Genomic DNA, 12060 nt, shown 5'->3' on the forward strand with positions numbered 1-12060 from the left:
CAGAGAAGAGTAGAGTCACCATAAATACTGCCTACAAACCACAGCTTCTCACTACTGCCTCTTTGAAACCCCACCTTCAAGAGGGATTGACTACCTTTGTAATCTACCTACATGCCCACTCCTTGTTTCTAATCACCTGAAAAAGGGCATCAGCCTGCAGGCATTCCATTAGTCTGATTCTTTTCCCAAAGGGGATCACAAACCAAGCTTGCAGGGAATCTGTGGACCCGAGCACATTTGTGAACCTGGGCTTTGTCATATTTACTATGAGGCGTTGACTACCATTCCCCTAGGCATAATTTCCATCACTTTACTCTTCATTGAATACTTGGGAATCATCCAGGATCAGCAAATGAAAGAAGTTTCAGAGAAACACTCATTTCTAGCCTTTAGGAAGTGGTGCAGTGAATGCAGTATTAGAGGCTAACTCTGCCTACTGCCAGAAGTTCAATCCTGTCTGGTTCAAGGTTGACTCATCCTTCCAGCCTTCCAAGGTCAATAAAATGAGGACAGATTGTTGGTGGCAATATTTCCACCTGTAGGGTTATTGTTTTGTTTTTGTTTTGAAGAAGCGGGGTCTTTGCCAGAGATATATTTCAGTTTACAGATGTTGCACCTACATGGATTGCCCAAAATCATAACAATAACCTCCCAAATTAGAACTTGTTGAGTTTGTTTTTCCCTCTATTCATTTAATTTTAATTATTGAAAAATTAATGTAGCACATTCAATGTGAGAATTGCTAATTAGTTTAGGTAATAAATGTTTTTAAATAGTTATGCTCAGATAATCGCATTGTTTTAATGAATAAATAAAAGGGGATTTTAAGTTACTACAAATGGGAATAAAAAAAATCTCCTTGAAAATTTGGCACACAGATTAGTGTGGTGGGAAGAACCTGAGAGCGACTGAATGGAAGTTGAACATGGAGGGCTCTGAATTTAGACAGTGGAGGAAAGTGGGGAGAAGAGAAATGATGGACATTCTGGACTGTGGTTAGGATGATGGTGATTTCACAGGAATGTAGTTAGGGGTATTTTCCTTCCATAAATCAGGGCTTGTCCTATTCAGGTTGTCTTTGATTTATGACCACAATTGATCCCAAGATTTCTTTCTGTATATATATATATATATATATATATATATATATATATTTGTTTTCTGAGGTTCTCGCGGGTATTTGTATGTGGATCTATGGTTGTTCGGGTTTTCTCCTGCGTAAGATTCGAAGTATCTAGGCAAGACCCCACATACAAACCCCTAAAGACAGACCCCACCACCTACCTAGAAAAAACTACCAAATCCAAAATAAAAGCCTCCCCCATCAGTGAAGAAATCCAGCAAAGAATCATACCCAGAGAGAAATCATCCAGATGCCCTAAGCTTTATGGTCTCCCCAAGATACACAAAGAAGGAACCCCACTCAGACCAATAGTCAGGTCCATAGGCTCACCTCTACAAAACCTGGCCAAATTTCTCGCCAAACAACTACAACCCTATGCAGAATCCATCAACTCACACGTAAGAAACTCATTCCAGTTCACCGAGATCATAAAGAAACAAAACTTACAACCCAGCGACCTACTAGTAAGCTTCGATGTCATATCCCTCTTCACCCAAGTGCCAATAAAAGAAGCCTTGACAGCCATCCAAAACAAATACAACCCCCCCAAGCACATCCTAGATCTGACCAACCACTGCCTATCCAATACATACTTCACCTACAATGGACAAAAATACAGACAAATAGAAGGAGCACCCATGGGATCACCCCTCTCACCTGTCATCGCAAACCTCTACATGGAACACTTTGAAACACAAGCTCTAGAAAAATACGACCACAAACCCAAACTCTGGCTCAGATACGTAGATGACACCTTCATAATCTGGCCACACGGGAAAGAAAAACTGAACAACTTCCTCACACACCTCAACAGCCTACACCCCAAAATACAATTCACCATGGAAACAGAAGCCAACAATCAACTTCCCTTCCTAGATGTCTTGGTATACAAAAGATCCAATGGCTCCCTAGGACACACCATCTACCAGAAGAAAACACATACAAACCGCTATCTACATGCACTCTCACACCACCACCCAGCACAGATCAATTCCGTAGCCAAGACACTCATCTCCAGAACAAAATGCTTAGCCGATGAACAACACCAAAAAACTGAACTACACACTCTCACCAATGTACTTACAGCCAATGGATTCCAAAGAAAGAAGATTACCCACCTAATCCAAAAAGAAACCCCAACCAAAATCCAAGACAGAGAACAAGAAAACGGCAAAGCCCTCCTCCCATATATAAAAGGCACTACAGACAAAATCAGCAAGATCCTCCAAAAACACAACATTAAAACAGCATTCTGCACAAACAGAAAAATATCCACCATCCTAAGAAACCCCAAAGACAAAATCGAATTAGAAAACCAAGGAGTATACGAAATCCCCTGCACTGCCTGCCCTACCACATACATTGGACAAACTAACAGAAGAATAAGTGCACGCATTGAAGAACATAAGAACTCAATCAAAAAGAAGAAACGACCTCTTCCCTGGTCCAACACCTCAAAGCCACAGGACATGAAATTGACTTTAAAAATACCAGAACTATCGCCAAAACCGAACACTTCAACAGCAGAATAATCAGAGAAGCCATAGAGATAGAAAACGCCCACACAGCATGAACAAACGAGATGACACCTCCCGCCTTCCAGCCATTTGGAAACCCGCCCTCATGAACAGACGAGTACCTAACATGAAGAATGACACCAGACCCACACCCATGAGAGCCACACAAGATGCCACCACCACACTTTCATGTAGAAAAAAGACTCACACCCACTCAGAAGATGAGACACGACCATGGACCAGAAGCTGCACTGCAGCTGCATCACTACCCACTTCAAACCCCTCCGAGCCATACATGAAGCAAACCGACACCCACTATGAAGATGCAGCACGACCACGAACTCAAGCCAAACAGCAAGATCACAGCTCACCAACTCAAATCCCCAGCAACTAAGACTAACCTGAGCACAACCAAGCCCCCACCTGAACAGAACACGCCTCCTACCAATCAGAACATGGACAACCCCCAACCAATCAGAACACAGCCAAACCCCTACCAATGAGAACACACCCCACCCAATCAGAACACAGCCAAGCCCCCACCCAATCAAGTCCCACCCCCACTAGCAGTTAAAAGGAAGAAGCAGCTGCAATCTCACATCACTCTGAGAAGCAAGAGCCGAAGACAGAAGCCTGAAGATGATGAATGAGACTTCATCGAAACGTTGCCTGGATACTTCGAATCTTACGCGGGAGAAAACCCGAACAACCATAGATCCATATATATATATAAGTTTTTTTTATTTTTTAGACAAATATAAACAAAACATAAAACATAAAACCATCTTTCAATTGTATAGTATGTCGGTTGTTACAAATCTCTTGTGCACAATCTCTGCAATCATTCCCTTCTAATTTAAATTAATCTTCATATTATAAATCATACATATACATACATACATACATACATACATACATACATACATACATATTCATTATTAATTCCTTATTAGACTGTTACTAACATTCCATTATTTTATGCGAGCAAATCACCATTTTTACTTGGCCTACTTTATAACTTTCATTTCAACATCGCCAATCTGTTCAATAATAATATATCCTTACATTACTTTATCACTACCATTCTATTATACTATAGAGTATTAAAAATATTTCATTTCCTTGTTTTTTTTATCTAACCATTGATAAATTATATCCCAAGATTTGAGCCCAAGATTTCTGATCTTAAGCAAGACAACTATTAAATGAGTTTTGCTCCATTTTACATCCTTTCTTGCCACAGTTGTCAAGTGAATCCTGTAGATCTTAAGTGAGTAACATGGTTGTTGAGCGAATCTGGCTGCCCCATTAACCTTGCTTGTCTGAAGGTTGCAAAAGCTGATCACGTGACCTTGGGACACTGCCACCATCCTAATACGAACCTGGTCCTTGGAATTTGGATCGTGTGACCATGGGGCAGCTGCAAGGATGTAAGTGTGAAAAACTGTCCTAAGTCACATTTTTCATTGATGTTTCTTTGAACGGTCACCAAACAAATAGTTTTAAGTCAAGGACCATCTGTACATAATTCCACCGAGCACACTTTTTGCAACCTTCTAACAAAGTCAACGGAAAAGCCAGATTCACTTAACAACCATGTTACTAACTTAACAGCTGCATGATTTATTTAACAGCTGTGGCAGGAAAGACTGTAAAAGGGGGCAAAACTCACTTAACAACTGTCTCACTTAGCAACAGAAATTTGGGATTCAACTGTGGCTGTAAATTGAGGACTACCTGTAGATGACTTTTATTCCATGTCATTTTTATTTGCTCATCGTCTCCTCTCTTCTCCTCTCTCCTCCTCTCCTTCCTCTTCTCTCCCCTCCTCTGCCCTCCCCTCCCCTCCGCCCACTCCCTTCTACAGCATTTGCAGCAAAACAGAAAACAAAAATATGTTTGGTGACATCATATAAAGCCAGCATTTTGTCTTTTTGTCTGGGAGTCTTACCTAAAAATGTAAGTTGTGGCATTTGGGTAATCAAGCCATCATGCCTATGGCATCCTTTGCCTCGCTTTCTCCTCCATAGATGCCCATCTGTCCTCTCCTTTCCACTCCCAATTTTGTATGGCGAATGCTACTGACACATCCAATCACAGAAATGGTTACTCAACTGCTGATTCATAAAGCTTGTGGAATAGGAAAGTGTCTGATTGAACAGACCAACTTCCTGAATGGACATAATTAAAACCTAAGGAGATTTTTCTCCCACAGATTCATGGGTTTTCAGAAGCTAAAATTTGCATATTAATAAGAGCCTGTTCAAACTGATTGGCTTAATGTGTTTGGAGTAAGTATAATTAAATGTCATGGGAGATATATTATAAAGTAATGAAGCTGGAAGTAATTTATCAGAAATGGAGCCAAGACAAAGGCATTTCACATAAAAAAACAGTTTTTTAACCTTTTTTTAAAAAAATAATAATTTGCTTAATCTGTTCTTGGACATGCATTTTTTATTACATTGCCAAATAAACAATGACAACGATGATGTTATATTCATCATCTCCAGGATAGGTATTTTTTTAAAAAAAGTATTATTTTCTCAAGGATAAAAGTTTCAATCCATCAACCTTAGCATGAAAAGGGCACCAATCATATTTGATACCACAGCATATCATGCCCTTATTGCTCTCTCCTTGTGCACTTTAAAAGCAGTTAATTCCCCAAATGTTACTGAGGTTTAATAAAAACTTCCATATTGAGATTTGTTGCTATTGTTGACCATTCTTTCCCATGTAATACTTGTCAGGTAGTTCACTCTGTTCTTCCTTTGTCTTGTTCTGTTTTAACCTTTTAAAAAACTAATACAAGGATGTAGAGAAATATTCTGACATTCTATATTATTATTTATTAGAAGTACTTTATGCTATCATTTCAGCAAGTTGGAACCAGCTTTTATTTTGCCAGCAGTGCCACAGAAGTAATCTTTGCCAGTTCCTTCTACCTTTATAATCTCCAGGACCTTTTCTCCTATGCTGGAAGGACCTACAACATCGTACTGAGGTTTCCTGAAAGAGAAAGAGGATTGTACAAGAATGAGCACATGGGTGCACACATACAGAGAGAGAGAAAGAGAAAAGGAGAGAGAGAGAGACAGAGACAGGCAGGGGAGAGAGAGAGACTGACTTTTCATTTTGGTAGGATTCCTCTGCTGGATCAGAACCTCATAGGGCAAAGTAAAATTTTCTATTTGTAGGAAGCTTTGTGTAACCAACAAAATCTTCATAAAATAGTTTATAGGTAAAACCCAATTAAAACATCTTAAGAACTAAACGCCACGCTTCTTTTTAAGCTTCTTTTTAAGCTACCCCAAACTGTTTTCTCACCAATTTTCTAGCAGAAACCAAAAGCTAATATTGACAGTTCATAATTTCAAAAAATCTGTTTCACTTTCTTTATATAACGTATCATATACATTTATCCTCATATTTCTTTCCAAATAAACTGTGAATTCAACTTGGAATCCATCCATGAGTATTAGCTGGCTCAATAATTGGATCTAATCCATTGTTTTATTTTCTATTTCTGCTCTGTTTTACGTATCACATGATCATCTTATTCTTAGAAAGAGGTGAGAAACATTGCAAAATATTTGTTGGTCTAGGCGTTGCACTGATACCAGAACAGGTGCATCTGTTCACCCAAAGAAACAGATGGAGTGATATTCTACATTGTACAAGAGGGCGTTTGCTTGCATAATTGGATTTGTACTTCCTTCCCCTACAAATTCCTAAAATCCTCTCCAAAGGGGGTTTATCTAGAACATATTTGGACAGCACAGGCGAGGACAAGAAAAAGCACCGAGAATCTCTTCCCAACCCATCTACTCATGAGAATATTTCTGCCAATGGAAATATATTGCTGAACTTCCTCTTTTCTTTTATATGCAGGCTCACCAACAGGCTGATCAAATAAAGTGAATTTATGTGAGGAAGTGGGAAGCACTATATCTGTGCCAATTGCCTCTAAAGTTTCAAAAAAGTATACACAGTTAACATTTACAAAAATCCTCATAATTAAACTTCTCCCAAGTATGGAAAGCACATCAAACAAGTAAACATGGGCATGGTGAAGAAACAAGAATAAATTAGGAAGTTAATTAGCCTTAAAATTTCCCCCAGCAAAAACATGCAAAGAAAACTCTAAACAGCTTCTTTAAAACCAAAATATCAAGCTTGTCCAACTGCCTTGTTTCAATGAGTCTCTAAAAGTGCCAGGGAAAAATGCCCAGGGTTAAGACAAACTCATGAAAGCATCTATATTGTTATCATTTTTGTTAATATTATTGATATAGTGACGTAAAATAAAAAAGGTGTTACAGGAAAATAACATTCAAGTAGCCTCATCTCTTTTTATTCCTTGCCTTTTTTTCTTTTCTTTTTTTCCCCTCCAACCAGTAACTATTACTTAAACGTTTTTATATTTTGCTTTAAACTTCTTTAATTATTGCTCATTTCTATTTCAGCAATTTTCATTGTAAACAGTGCCTCTTTTTCTTCAAAATCCAAATTCTAAATGTCTTAGCTTGTCTGTGTTTCCTTTATGTTGAGTTTGTATCCAGAAAAGCAACTGAAACCCTTGATTACTTTAATTAACTGATATACGGGTTTGTGGTGCATAATTGTTAGTACTACATTGTCTGTATAACATTTCAATTGGCGTCCCTCTCTTTGAATGTTGATCCCAATTACCTGTTTGGTTTGTGGTTGTTGTTTTGGACCTTAAAGAGGAGAGTAGGCACCTTGTCTTTTCCCTTTGCTAATCGAATTGCAGAGAGTATTCCATTCACTGCCTTCTTTGCTGTTTGATGTTGATATCTACTCTCACCCAGGTTTTTAATTTTTCTCTAGGATTAATTTTGTTTAGGACTGGTTGTAAGAAAAGCCCATTCCAAATTATCAAAAGCTTTTTTCACATCTAGGAAGATATTCACCTAATTTCCATTTTTTAATAATGAGGATTTGTATGGGTTTATAATAAATCTATGGAATATCACCTGTTCATGTGTGTAATTTAGGGCACAAACCTCATTTCTTCATATATTTATAGTTGTGAATCTCTTCAGTAAAGGAATTGGTCTAATATGACTGTGTTTCTTCAGCTCATTCCCTTCTTTGTATATTGTCATTGTAAGTGACTCATCTCAAATCTTTGGTAATTGTTTTCATCGTAATTTCTAAGAATGAATTATGATGATATTTCTTTGCAATAATTATGCATGTTTTGCTTGCAATTTTGCCTATCTTTGGAGACATATCCTTTGAGATGAGTATCTTGAGGCCCATTTTTTGCTAGTGATTGCTGCTTATCCAGTTTTAGGATGAAGGGCTCCTTTTGAATCCCTGTTTGGGCAGAGGACAGTTGTTTAAGTCCATAATCTGTCCACAAGGATGGTTCTGTGCTTTCTCTGCTGTCCTGCTTCTGAGTGGCATTTCTCTTGTACTTAGACCGTCACTACCGTATTAAGATTCGAGAAAGACATTAAAACTTGGCATTTCCAAGTCTTTGGCAGGCCGATATGACTGAGTTTCCTCCTTCAGTAAGACTGTTGGTTAACATTGGCTTGGGTTACTGTTGTTGGGAGGATAAGCTGCTTAGAGTTAGTCAAGACTGAAGCAGCATATGAGCATAAATAAAAAAATTAATTATCAAAATATATGAAAAAGTCAGTGCAAACTTTTTTTAAAAAAAATCTTAAATTCAGTGAACTGCTTCTTACAGTTCTAGACAAATAAGAAGCCCTACAATCCCTGACCCACCCTGTGAAAGAAACATGATCAGATGTATTTGTTAGCTACTCCCTTGCATCTCCTTTTTATCCCCTTCTTCTCCCCCTCCCACACAAACACACAAAGAACATGCAACCACAATGTTGTAAGGTCAGGCAATTTGCTAGCCTGAAACCAGAGCTCATTAAAGTTGTAAGACAAACAATGAGGTAGAACTTTTCTCCAGTTTTATTTTCTGGTTGTGTTTCCTGAGCACAGGAATGAAGAGAAGACAGCAGGGAAAAAAAAACCTGCCTAGCACAGGAGCTAATACTTCTGGCAGCAGGAAGCTCTTTCTTTGCAATCCAGTCCTGACTGAAGCAAACAGAGCGGACAGTCCCTAGAGATGTTTCCAAATGAAAGGTTGTTGTGTGTCAATTTTCATTAAGAAGAGTCAGAGTTGAGGGGAGAGGAGCCCAACTTAGATTAATTTAAGTAGGGCTCACCTGGGAATTGAGAAATCTCTTCTAATTTGGGAGCTGCAATGTCAGCATTAAGTAAGCATTCTGTGATGGCCATTGCTTTATCAACAAGAACTTTCCATCGCCACCAGGGATGAGCAAGGTAATCTTGAGTACCTATCAGACTATGGTATCTTAAGCACTGAAGTTAGTTTAAGCAGATTTTTAGTGAACGTTTAGGATTAATCTAGGCTGGAGAATTCCATTTAACTTGCTTATGACTCCAAGTGAATCTGAGGGGCTGATAGCCTACCTTCCCCCTTCCCCAATTACAGGACAGTTCAAAAATCAAAACCTACAAAACAGATAAGAAAAAAACAACAGAATAACAAATAAGCAAGCGACACTAAATGCCAACCACTCTGCTCAAACTGTCCCATTATATTTCTACCAATTTTGCTACCTTATCTGCCTTCTTGTTCTTGAATGAAGCATATAATGACCTACACCAATTATGACTATTGGCAAAGTTTGTTTCATATATGAAATTTTCTCAAAAGGTCCATTGATGGCGATGTCACCGATTCAAAGCCTATCTTCCTTCCCTTTGAGTATAAAGATCTGAAACCACCGTCAAGGGAAACTTTTCTCACTCAATGTGAAAGCATGTTGGTATATCAGAAACTTGACTTGATTCAGGTAATTTACAGCCCAGAGTGATGTCTTCTTGGTTTCTTTCATCTTCACTGATGGAATATTGGAAGAGAGATCCAAGTTAGTATTCAGGAGAAATTTCCTGAAATGAGAAAAATTAATCAGTGGAACCGGTTGCCATCAGAAGTTGTGGATGCTCCTTCACTGGAAGTTTTCAAGCAAAGGTTAGGCAATCATTTGCCCAGAATGTTATAACGTTTCCTGTTTGAGAAGGAGGTTGAACTAGAAGACCTCCAAGATTCCTTCCAACTCTGTTATTCTACATTCTGTCACCAGGATATTTGAGATAATATGGTGAAGTTCTTCATTGAAGCCAGATACACGAGTAGTATTTCAAACCATTTGGAGATAGGATCCAAAAGCAGCAGCTGTTTTAAAGTAGCTACAGTCCCCCTTTTAGGCAACATACCTCAAATGCATTAGAAATAAAGAACCAATATCTGTTTGGGCCTTACAGGACTATACAGTGAAATGAAGTTCCTAAGCTGCTAATGTCTATGCAAAGTTATTTTGCACCTTTTATATAAAATGGAATACTGTACTAACCACAACTAAGAGTTGTATGGCTCAGAGGCAGCCCAACTCCTCTCTGCTTTTGAATACGTACAAGGCCAGTATAAAGTTATTGCAGCAACTGTTGTGCTTGTGTTAATATTTATCCTATTAGGGATCAGTTTGGAATTCAAAATCGTTCAGGAGAAAGGTGGGTGTTCTGCCAGCTAAGTGCACAAAACTGACTGCAGAAATAGAAATTGGAAAGAGTTAAAGACTTCAGTATTCAGGTTGTATAAACTGTAATGATTTCCTTGTTAAAACAAAGAAAATCAATGAGGTGCACAGCTAATGGCATCAAAGGGATCCTTCTTGTCAATAACACTTAAGGAACTGACAGCCTCCAGGAGAGTTGCAGATGTGCTTTTTGGAATCTCTTCCATCTGGAATGTTCATAGGTAGGACAGTCTATAGAAAGATTTTGCAGCTCTGCTTCTTCCCTACCCAGAGTTAATTCTCTAATTGCACCCCTCCCCCCACAAGAAAAGATTAGATAAGGCCTTCTGATATAGGCCTACTTATGCCTGGAGCTCTCACCTTGCATGGTACCCTAAAAAGAAATATCTTCTCGCATCAATAATTTATCAGGACAATTAGGAGAAGGCTTGCACTTTGCAATTAGCTGTGATCTGTGTTGATTTCACCCTGTGCCCTGCAGTCCAGCTGGTCCTTTTGACTCAACACCTCTGAAGGCCAACTGGCAGCAATTCAGAAGCTAAAAACATCACATCTATTAAGCAGGAAATAGCGCAAGCAAGGCAAATTTCTTCTGCTGCTCTATTCATATCATAATGTATCAGTTGCCTTCAGCTTATATAGACAGATGGCATAATTTTGTGCAAAGAAAAGATAGAAAGAATTCTGATTTGGCCAGAAATATATTGCAATTGATGCCAGGCGCAGTTGGTTTAATAGGCAAGGGAAAGCAGATAGACGAACCTAACATCATTTCTGATACACTTATACACAATATTTTTAGTGATTGTAGAACAGCAAGCTTGCATTTGAACAGGGTATATTTCTGAAGTTGTAATGATTTCAAACACAGCATGAATTTGTTCAGCTGATATTATTTGGTTGTGTTACAAAATGGAGCATCATTTTCCCCCCAAAGTGACATTCTTGTTTAGAAAGTAAAGCAGTAACCTGTATATGCTCAGTCAATGACCAAACTGATCAAGCTATTTTGTAGAAGCACATATCAAAAAGACAAACTTCATCTTCACCCCTTATTTCAGTGTCTGATAACATATTACAGTTACACTCAAATTGAACACAATAGGGAACAAATAGGTTCCATAAAAAACAATCCTACATACCATGTTTCTCTGAAAATATGACTTACTCAGAAAGTAAGTCCTAGATTGATTTTTACATGTGTGTCCAATGTCAGCCCTACCCCACAAAATAAGCCCTAATTAAGACCCCACCCACTCTAGGATGCATAGGTAAAAATTAAGCTAGGGTGGAAATAGGGGTGTGTGGAGCTGCCCAACTACTTACTTTCAGATAGTTGCAACCAGGCCTTACACACCTTGGCCAATTTCTTTTGCTGGCAAGCTCTGTTATCAGCTGAAGAAGCCTTTCCTAAAGGACTTTCATGATAGCTTCTCTAGCCGATAACAGAGCTCCGGATCGATCCAGAGCTCTGTTATTGGCTGCAGAGGCCTTCAGGAAAGCCTTGCGGGCCTTGCCAGATGAAGAAGTTCTTGAAGGCCTCTGATAGTGAAAAAGAGGCTGGGAGTGACACATGCAAGTGAGGTGAGTCAGTGGATGACATCCCCCCAAATTAAGACCTGGTGCCTTTTTTGGTGGCAAAAAATATAAGACAGGGTCTTATTTTCAGAGAAACATGGTATATACCTAAAGATCAAGATCAATAGAAACATGTTATTTTTAGAAGAAGACAACAACCAAGAGCAAAGCCTCTACTATCTATCCTAGCCCACGCCAATGAAATCCTTCTGGAATTGAACAATTG

At 38.7% G+C, this 12060-nt stretch overlaps 1 protein-coding gene across 1 annotated transcript in view; it reads left to right on the forward strand.

The window, feature by feature from the left end:
• LOC113437223 (heparan sulfate glucosamine 3-O-sulfotransferase 3A1) overlaps window positions 1-12060 on the forward strand; it is a 92615-nt gene that overhangs the window by 45096 nt on the left and 35459 nt on the right. The window lies entirely within an intron of this gene.

The sequence above is a fragment of the Pseudonaja textilis genome, chromosome 2 (assembly GCF_049901715.1).
Source record: "Pseudonaja textilis isolate UNSWEBS1 chromosome 2, rPseTex1.2, whole genome shotgun sequence".
NCBI lineage: Eukaryota > Metazoa > Chordata > Lepidosauria > Squamata > Elapidae > Pseudonaja > Pseudonaja textilis.